This window comes from Peromyscus maniculatus, chromosome 5 (genome assembly GCF_049852395.1).
Source record: "Peromyscus maniculatus bairdii isolate BWxNUB_F1_BW_parent chromosome 5, HU_Pman_BW_mat_3.1, whole genome shotgun sequence".
Taxonomy (NCBI): domain Eukaryota; kingdom Metazoa; phylum Chordata; class Mammalia; order Rodentia; family Cricetidae; genus Peromyscus; species Peromyscus maniculatus.
The window spans coordinates 137,203,204-137,213,651 of NC_134856.1; positions in this window are offsets into that span (position 1 = coordinate 137,203,204).

Sequence of the window (10,448 nt, forward strand, 5' to 3'; positions counted from 1 at the left end):
ACAGACCCTGCTTCTTGCCTCTTTCTGTCCCTGTGCCTGCTTTTGGTGGTCCCAGGATACCAGCACCAGCCTGATCTTGTGACACTTCTGGGCCCTGCATTTGTTTCTTTGGGCTTCCATGGAGATTACCACAAAGTGAGTGTGTTAAATCTGAAGAAGGTTGTTCTGGAGCTCAGAAGGCCAAAAGTCCAAAGCCAAGGTGCCTACCTGCTGGAGGATGTGAGGACACAAGGATGCACTTTCCTGCTCTGCTGGAGGATGTGAGGACACAAGGATGCACTTTCCTGCTCTGCTGGAGGATGTGAGGACACAAGAATGCACTTTCCTGCTCTGCTGGAGGATGTGAGGACACAAGGATGTGCTTTCCTGCTCTGTTTGACAATTAGGCCATGTGATTTAAAGTTCAGTCCCTCAAACTGAAATTGGGCTCTGGGCTGGTGACATTTTAAAGGTCACTTGAATCATGGCAACAACCTGGAAGAGCCATTGGCCAGCGGTAAAAGAGGTGGCCAGGAGCTAGCAGGAGTCCTGACCAGGCCCGACTTGCCCTGTGGCATTTCCCCCACTTGTCTTCCAAGCTTGCTCTCCAACCTCCCCATGGACTGTCCAAAGCACTCTCTTTGTGGGATTTCCCTGCTCCCATTTGCCACGTTAGTGTCTGTGACTTGGCAAACAGAGCAGGGCCATGCTGCCAAAGCCTAGAAATCTTGGCTCACTTCGTTTGGGGGCAACCTAGAGACAAAGTGGATGGCTTGCTCCAGGTTGGGTGTTGTATCATCCTGGGTGCAGGACATTGGGGTGACTGGCTGAGGGAGGCCCTGACTTCTGATTATTGTTCAGTGGGGGGCCCAGTGCTAATAGAACCCACGGAGATTATTCTTTCAGCCCCTGTACCTCATACACGGGAAACTGAGGCATGATGAGATGAGGGGGTCTTTCCCCCAGGCCACCTCATGTGGCCTGACTAGTGCTTTTCAATTCCACCTTGTGCTTTCTGTCACAGTTCACAAGCAGATCTGCTCCAAGCATCCACTGTGGGCTAGCCTGGGTCAGTTCTCTGAAGAGTGTCCGTCAAGCCTATGGTCTTGAGAGAGGGGAGACATAGCTGTGAAGGGCAGTTGTGAGCATCTATCTCATGGTGTGTGTGGGGTGGGGGGTCCTTAAGGAGCAGATCCAAAGAACACTTTCCCAAAGGAAAGCAGTGGTCAGGCATGGCTTCTTGGCAGAGTCAGACTTGAGAGGCCTTGAAAGAAGGCTCAGATGTAAACAGACCGTCTAAGGGACTGGGGTGGAATGACTGTAGAGATGACAGGCAGTTGTGGTGGACCCTGAATGGCTATACTGGCTTTCGTGTCTCCTCCTCTTGTCTTCTCTCTGAGCAGGGATAATGCTTACATTTGTTCCGTGTTCACTGAGCAAGGACATTGGCAGAGGAGACAAGGAGCAATATGATTGTGGCCATGTAAGTGCCACAGCCTGTTTGCTACCCACAAAGCCACGTGCCCTGCCCGATCTGGGCTCTATCTGACCAGAGAAGATAACTTTTCACATGTACACAAGCGGATCTAGGCTTTCTCCCTCCGTTGCCCACCTTTCCTCTCTGACCATGAGTGGCTTGACCAGGTGGGCACCTCCAGCTTGCTCTTCCTGCTCTTGTAGCATCCACTTCCTGGACAGGAGTGATGCCCACTGGGTACTTTTTATTAGTATATGAGGCTTGAGGGCCCCTCCTATAAGATCCTCCCAGGATAGAGCTGGCCCTGAGAATGACAGGTGACCACAGGACTAAAGGGCTTGCTGCTGCTGTGAGGGGATGTATTCCTGCTAGGGAGGTGTCAGTTTCTCCTGCCACCTAAATCTCAGCCCGCTAACCCAGGAGCACATCTGTGGACACTCCCATTCCCAGAGGACAATAGGATGTGATCTGGGCACGTAATAGGCCCAACCACAGCAGGTGTTGAGGTAGCGATGCTGTACCAGGTGTTCAGGCTACCTCATGTGTGAAGCATCCAGCTGCCAATCTGCTGAGAGGGTAGAGTAGGTGAGGCCCAAGTCTTAAAGGACTAAGGGCTGTGCCAGGGTTGCTGGGGTGGGAGGTGAGGGGAGGACCACAGGAACACCTAAGTCTAGGCATCCTTAGACACGTGACTCAGGGCTCCAAGGGGAGGCAGGGAGGCAGTTTTACTTCCGTATGGAGAAGACCTTCCTGGGATCAGCTCAAGTGATGATGAAATAGGATTTCTACAATCCGAGAAGGAGAGGAGGGGCTGCCAGGTTGGTGCAGAATTCCAGGGTCTCTAGAGGGCTTTGGTTTTATTTATTTATTTATTTATTTATTTATTTATTTATTTATTTGGAGAAAGACCAGATTAGGGGGTAGGTGGTGGTAAATTATAAACATTTATATATAAAAATGAATGTGCTTCATGCATAAACAAAATAGTCTTTTGCATATAAGGCTAGTTTCAGGACTTTAAAACGGCATCAAGTTATAGCACTTGTAGGACAGAGGTCCAGGGCTGGACCCAGTTTGTGTCCGTGCTGGACATCTTTCTCAACTCTGTCAGTGCCTCAGTGACCACGTGGATGGCTTCATTTGGACTCAGTATCCACAGCCTCGCAGCCCTTTGTGGAGGCCTTGCGGAGCCAAATGGCTTCTCTGCCACTCACCCCACCTCCTTAGAAACAAGTCTGACAAATGATCTGTTAGAGATCCCTAGCTGGCAACCAGGCTGGCAGGTTGTTGCCCTGAGGTTACAAGTTTGGGCATGATAATCTGAATGTTTGTGGGGACACTGTCATATTTCATCATTTTTCATCACCTTGAATTGATTAGGTCAAATATTAATTCCAAGTCCAATATATATGGATATATATGGATGCTCAGCCACAAATCACGACAGGAAAATGACCCTGCTTCCTCTGGCAGAAAGCGACGCTGAGGAATGGGGCTGTCAGCAATGATGATGTCTGCAGGTGAAGCCTGGGCGAGGAATTTTATAGAATGGGAAGTGATGGCTGTAGCCACCATTTCTAAAGAAGTTGCTCTCACTCCGATCTTTGTTTGATTTTATTGTTGTTGTTTTTGTTTGTTTGTTTCTGCAGCTGTCTGGGGGGAAGGGTGGCATTGGTTTTATGAATGACACTTAGAAAAATAATGTCACAATATTTTTAGGAATAAAAGGCCAAAAATGTGCCGTGGCTCAAGAGGAAGGGCTGGAAGGAGCAGGAGTGGGTCCTTCCCTCTGATTAAGTACACTGCAGACATGCAGTTGTGTTTCCACATAAGAGCAGCAGGGTGGGGTTGGAAAGGGGAAACAATTCCCTATTTTCTTTATTGATGACCCATGACAGTCGTGGAAGGGGGTGTAAAATGGAGGGGGAAACGAGGCAGGAGGGGGGAAACAGAGGGGTCTTTCAGTGACAGAGCAAGGAAAATGGCAAATTATCCATGGTTTCCCGAAATCCGTGGAGGCCCCCTCGGCCCCTGCCCTGCTAAAAACAGTGCCGTCTGTATGCATTTGGCACCTCAGAGATGTCTGCTTGAAGATTCCCTGGCATTGTGTGTTGGTGTGTTTAGTTGTATACAATATGCACAAGTGAGGGAAGAATCTGTGGGTCATTGGGAGCCATGATGCAAATCTACTTTATTTTAGTGCAAGTAAGAAATGCCTCCCAAATAACGCTGGACAATTTGCCAGCTAAAGAAATACCTTCTGCAAGCCGTTTTTGAGTCGGAGTGGCACTGTCAGGTCTTGCTGGTGCAGGGGGATGATATGTGCTTAGGATGGCCATAAGTTTGAAGTTTGTGGTTTTGGGAGAATCTTGGGGAAAACAATGTTCTTTTTGTGCCCAAAGGAGAGTAGGGGAGAAAGGGGAGTGGGGGCAGAAAAGAGAGTGGACGGCTTACGGGGTGTGCAGGCTTGTGCAGTGAGGGGCCATAAGGATTCAGGCCCAGAATGAAAAGGGAGGGGCTGGGGGGACTCCCCCCTCTGCCAGGAGGCTAGGAATCATCAGATACTAGCTGCTGGAGGCCAGGGACAGCCCACCTGGAACTCTCTGCAAAGCCTCGGAGTTCTGCCCTGGAAGATTTCTTGAAGTTAAATCCTCTGGATTTAGGAAAAACAACAACCCCCAAGGCCCTGCCGATGCAATCAGAAGGCTTGGCTCCCCCAATCCAGTCTGCACCTGCCCTGGGGAGCCAGGTCACTAAGGCCAGAATTCATTTTGCTACATTTCATTTTTATCTGTGTGGTGTGTTTGCAAATCTCAATAACGTCTTAATTGTGGAAAGGAGAGAAATATGGAAAACGCTGCATGTGTATGAGTCAGGCGTGGGGACTTGCACCAGAGGGTGTGCAGAAGAGGTCAACATGAAAGTTACCCCAGGGGCTTGTGCAAAGCACTCAAAACTGAAGCCCGAAGCTGGACAGCTTCCCTCCTTCGCTATCTTAACACTCGGCTACCTAACTTCACGTTAGGTTCCAAACACAATTGCATTTTGTTTGCAGTAATTAAAATGTTTTAATGAGACAACCATAAAATCCACCATTAATTATTTTATTTCAAACACTTCTGCCTCCTTTTGAACCAGGTCTATTTAGAAATAGTTTAGAGAGGAGCCCGCGGTTTTATTCTTTCCTCTGCATTATGCACAGGAGTGGAGGAGTCATTTATAAATAATTACACAATGTTTTGGGTCTTTGGGCTTGTATAATATATCAAAGCGATTAGTACACTTATTGTCCCGCAGTAAATGCTTTTCTCCCTCCTCCTTTCAGTTTCGCTAGCCTTGTCTTCTAGCTAAACCTTTTTCTGGAAACCCTTTGTCTTCTCCACTCTTTTTGTTTGTTACAGTCCAGGGGCATTCTCCTTATTCAAACTCTCGCAGCAGGGGCAAAGAAAGCGGCTTCGGAGGCAACCCAAGTTTTACCATAACTTTCTGGCATTTTCTTTTCTTCTAGTTTTCCCAGACTTCCTAGGGGCGATGAAGAATTATAACATACATGAGTTATTGGTACTCCCCTCGAGTTAAAAGGAGAGAGGAAAGCGCCTCATTTTCTATGCCCCCAAGGGACACAGAGAGCGGGCTGCACAAGTGTATTTATCGCTCTGCACGCCTTTGGGACACCTCGGTCCTCACTGTCGCCTGGAGCCCCCGGAGAGCCGGCGTTTCTCCGTCTCTTTGATGGAGCCACAAATAAAGATCCGAGGTTGGAGGAAGGGGGTTCCCCCCAGCCTTGCGTCGGCTACCCCAGTGCCACAGTTCTTCCCACGCCCGGGCCCCGGGAGCGCGCAGACTGACCCGGCGCCCGGTCAAGCGCGCAGCCCGGGTGCTTGCGACTCGGCTCCTCTCGTGAGCGGATTAGGGTCGCACGAGATGCGACTGAGCCGCAGCTTCCAGCCACGTGAGGACCCGGCTAGCTTCAATAGTCCCCAACATGCTAATCCTTGTTATCCCGCGGCACGGTCTCCTCCTGGCTGGCTGCAGCGGGAAGCGCGCTGCGGGACCTCGGCGCTGGCTCGGAGCCAGAGGCAGGCGACCTTGCCCTATTCCTGTCCCGTCGCGGGCGCGGCAGCACCTGAGACGCTGACTAGACTTAGGCTGGGGTGCAAGGATGAATTTGGGGAACACTGGGGCATAGCGACCTTGGCGTTAAGATGGGGAATCTGAGAAAATAGTAAAGGTAGGTGGAAGAGAGAGTGCCATGGAAGGAAGAAAGCCTCTAAAGAGAGGTGCTTCGAGAGGTCTCCCGCTAGCCAGCACCCCCGCCCCCGTAGCCCGCCCCGCCCCGTCCTGTCCCCCCCCCCCCCCTGCAATCTGTCGGGACCTGCGAGTCTGCATTTGAAGGGCCGCGCGGCGCCGGGAGCGCTGAATGGCCGCACGCCCGGCGGCCCTGCTGGATTTGGCCACATTTGCATAGCAGGTGCTGATGCTGGTCCATTCTTACTTAAAGAAGTTTTAATATGGGATAAACGACCGGGAATTAGGAGCTGGCGTGGGCGGGACTAAAGAAACCGTGTCGCTCCTCTTTTCACCGTAGCTTGACATGGAAAGGGGGGGGGGGGGGCGGGCAGGGAGAAATAAGTGAGGTCTGACTTTCAAAGTCCGCTCCTTCGGAAGCTGAGGTCCCTCCCCACACACCAAAGGAGATAAGAGAAAACAGGAGGGACTTTAATCAATTTGATTTTAGAGTCTGTTCTGCCAGGAGTAAGGCAATAATCCGAGGGATAGTAATACGATTAGCGAGTGAGATCTTTGAGTCAGGGAGTCTGGCGGAGTTTAAAATGTTAATCCTGGCTCTAATCCGCCGGGTTGGCGGGCCCAACCAAGAACGGCACCAGTAGAGGTTGAGCCTTCTTCCTTACTCTTAAAGAAATGTCAGGCAAAGTCCCCGTCGGCCGCTTCCTGGATCCCACGTTTGTTCCTCCAGGGTGCCCTCTGATGGCCCCAGGGCCTTTGCGCAGGGCTACCTAAAACTTCTCCTCTCTAGGGGAATCCTGTCCCAGTGGCTGCCTGGAGCAAAGCTTCATGGAGGTGGTGTTTAAGGAGCTAGGAACGGAAGCAGACCTTCCTCCCACAATTCCCTTTAAGCCAAACTCCTGAATATTCCCGAAGGGACAACCTGGTTTTCAGGTTTTAGGATCTTAGAGATGGGAGAAGGAGACCATAGGCTCAGCCTTCAGCCTGTCTGATTCACTTAATCGGTTTTTTGGGAGAAATGCCTGGGTCCAGGGACCCCCGGGGAGCCTCTAAATACTGTAAAAGTGTACTCAGCCCCCATGAGACTCCTGGTTCCCATTTTCTTGCCTAGTTCTATCCCACTCTGTGGCAGGCTTGCCCCTGGACTCAGGGAACAAGCTTCTGGTTACCCTAGTGCCTGTTTCCTCTGGAAGGCAGTGTAGGGTGCTCAAATGGACCATATGGTACGAAGACGCGAGCCGTGGCGCCCACAGACAATGGGGAAGAGAGGGGCCCAGGTCAGTGGCGGCGCTTGCGCTGCTGCAAACCTCCCTTTCAGCCTAATGAAGCTGTTGTCTGGGGGTAATGATGCAAATGCCTGGCCGCTTTCTCGCCACGATAGTCTAGAACGTGATTTGTCATACAATCTGAATCTTTGGGACGACTTTAGACAGAACCTCCCCCAAAGATGGAGATGAGCCATATGTCCGCTTTGCATCTGAAGGGGAGGTGGGGGCAGGGGCTGGAGGGAGGACTGCCTGATGTGGGGGAGGACACCGTCCTGGGTGAGCTGAGTACTGCTTGGCCCTGGAGGCTTATGACTGGGTGCCGTGCCACAGCGTCTGACCCCAGAGTTGCGCTGGGGGGGAGGGGTATACGTAAGCAATCTGCACGGGCTGAGTGGGGTGGCTGCTGCTCCTGCCTCAGGACAGAGGAGGCGCAGTTCTGGATGAAGTGCTCAGTGTGGCAACAATGCTTAGGATTCTCTTCACTGTGTCCCTGGTGCTAATTCAGCCGTGATAGACAGACTTTGCTGGTTAGAGAAAGGGAAGCAGGGCATGTGACAAACAGCCCGGGCCTCAGGCAGGTGGGAGCTGGAGAGAGAGGAGGAGGAAGTCACAAGATGAATCTAGGAGAGTACGAAAAGTCCCTAGAGCCTGGGGGACATAGCCACCTTGCCTACAGTGGGGCCACCTGAAAGCGATGAGTGGTGTGTGAGCCACGCAGTGGGCATCCATAGGGAGTTGGGCTGCACTTCCCTGACAAAGCATTAGCCCAGATGGCTAATGCTGACTGTTGATATATATCCCCTCATTAGAGGGATGGGGAGGGCCATGAGACCCTCACCTGAGCATCCAGTCACTCCCCTCCACCTGCTGTAGGCAACTCTGCTTTAATTGCATGTGGTCTTGGGGAGAGGCGAGGAGGGTACATAGGCCTGGGAAGACTAGAGGAGGGGATCCACCTGCATGGCTGCGGGAACCTCCATCTCCATCATCTCCGAGCATCCACACCCGTGTATTACCTCTCAGTGGGCTTGGAAAGGAACCCTAACAAACTCTGGTTCCTCAGAGTTTGAAAGGAGGGTAGATGTTTATGTCTCTCCCTGGGAAAGAATTTTAGCAATGTTGTAGACAAACAGAAAAATACATTATTCATTATCAGTCTAAGTGCTCCTTACCACCACGGGACAAACTGAACACACACACACACACACACACACACACACACACACACACACACACACACACACACACACGAGTTTGTAGATGCAGTAGAGAAGCCCCAGGACTCCAAACATGACCTGCATTAAGAGCACAGACAATCAGCGGTGGCAAGAGAGCATCTGGCGGGGGGGCACGACCCAAATTTCCTCTAGAGGGGACTATTGGTGAAGCAAAGATGGCATGTTCATATCTGCCCATGCACGAGACTGTCCTTCTTTTCCTCTTCCTTTTGTCACTCAGCCCCTGGCACAGTGCCTACTCAAAGGATGTTTCAGTAGAGAATGAATTTGCGTGTATCCACCAATGTTCTTGTATGAGTGGGGTTTGTGTATGCATGTGTGTATATGCACACACAGCCCTTCCTCATCTTGGGAGGAGGATGGAATGGGGGTGTCTAAGCCATACCACTTCTTGGGGATTACTCCACCTCTGTAACCTGAGAGTTTGCCCACAGATTGGCATCAGAACCCCAGGCACTCTGCTGGGTGCCCAGCCGCTGCTGGGAGAGGGCTTGCTGGGTGGGTATCTATCCACCCACTGTGTGGTAGTGTAACTTTAGGAGGGAGAGAGGGTGGGGTGGGAATGGAGGTGCTGCAATCTGAGGAGGAGGAGTCCCTAATTACCCCTGCTGGCTGTGGGAGGTAGCCAAGAACAGATTGAGAGTCCTGGTGACCGGCTCACTTCCTTCGGCCACTCCCAAGGTGACAGGCAAGTTATCATGGAGCTGTGCCAAGGCCCTGGCACATGATACTGCCCCCCTCAGACACCCTCAGCCTCCTCTGGGGACTCTGAGGGTGAGGGCAGGGAGGAGTTGCCTCGGTGATAACACCCAGCTCCTCACAGCTCAAAGCCACAAGCTTTTACCACAACACCTGTTACCGCCAAGCGAGCAAGTGTCCTGGTGTGGAACCTGGGAGGTGGCTCTCCAGCATCTGGAGTGAGGTGGGGGGTGGGAACCCAGCTTTTCTACAAACCTGAAGACTAGGCAAAAATATGTTTAAAGAAATCTTTTGCCGGGCGGTGGTGGTGCACGTCTTTAATCCCAGCATTCAGGAGGCAGAGCCAGGCAGATCTCAGTAAGTCCGAGGCCAGCCTGGTCTACAGAGCGAGATCCAGGACAGGCACCAAAATATACAAAGAAACCCTGTCTCTGAAAACCGGAAAAAAAAAAAGGAAAAAAAAAACTTTCTAAATCAGCCTAGACTTCTCTGTTGCTTCAACACGCATGTTTCATAGTGTGCCCCTGGCACCAGTGCCAGTCCAGGGTGCTCAGTGCCAGTCCCTCGTCTTGACTCTGTGGTAATGCCACTGTTATCATTGTTGTCTTAGGGTCCCCATTGCCATGAAGAGACGCTGTGGCCATGGCAACTCTTATTAAGAGAACATTTAATTGGGGCTGGCTTACAGTTCAGAGGTTTAGTCCATTTTCATCATGGTGGGGAGCAGGGAAGTGCACTGGAGAAGCGCGCTGGAGAAGCGTGCTGGTACCAGAGTGGACCGGAAGAGGGTGTTGGATGCACTGGAGCTGGAGTTACAGGTGGCTGTGAACCACCGCTGGGTGCTGGGAACTGCACACTTGTCCTCTGTAGAAGCAGAGTCCTGTCTTCAGCTCTTCACCTGCCTTCTAAACACGACGAGACGGGATCAAGAAGGTCCCATATTCAGGGGTGCGGAGCCAGCCTGTAGTGGAGCTGGGGTAGAAGCAGGGTTATCTGGCTCAAGATCTTAGCCACACGTCAGCTGTCTTCCACCTCTCTCCTGATTTACATGAACAGCCAGTCTGTCTAGGTGCTGGGGTTGGGTGGGCTACTGAACCCTCAGCTCCAGTCTGTGTGGGAGGACACTGCTCCCTCCTGTGAAGGTAGGTGAAGCATTGTGGAATATTAGTTGAAGATGTGTTACATTTGTTTATGCTATGGAACATTTGTTTAATGATGCAAAGATGTGTTGCATTCTTTTATGTTCTACTTGCTTAACTCTGTGAAGCTGTATTACTTTGCCTGTCTAAAACACCTGATGGTCTAATAAAGAGCGGAATGGCCAATAGCTAGGCAGGAGAGAAAAATAGGTGGGGCTGGCAGGCAGAAAGAAATCTGGGAAGAGAAGATGGGAGGGCAAGAAAACGGAGGAGAGGAGGACATCAGGGGCCAGCCACCCAGCCACACAACAAACTACAGAGTAAGAAGTAAAGAAAGGTGTATAGGATAGAGAAGGATAAAAGCCCAGAGGCAAAAGATAGACAGGATAATTTAAGTTAA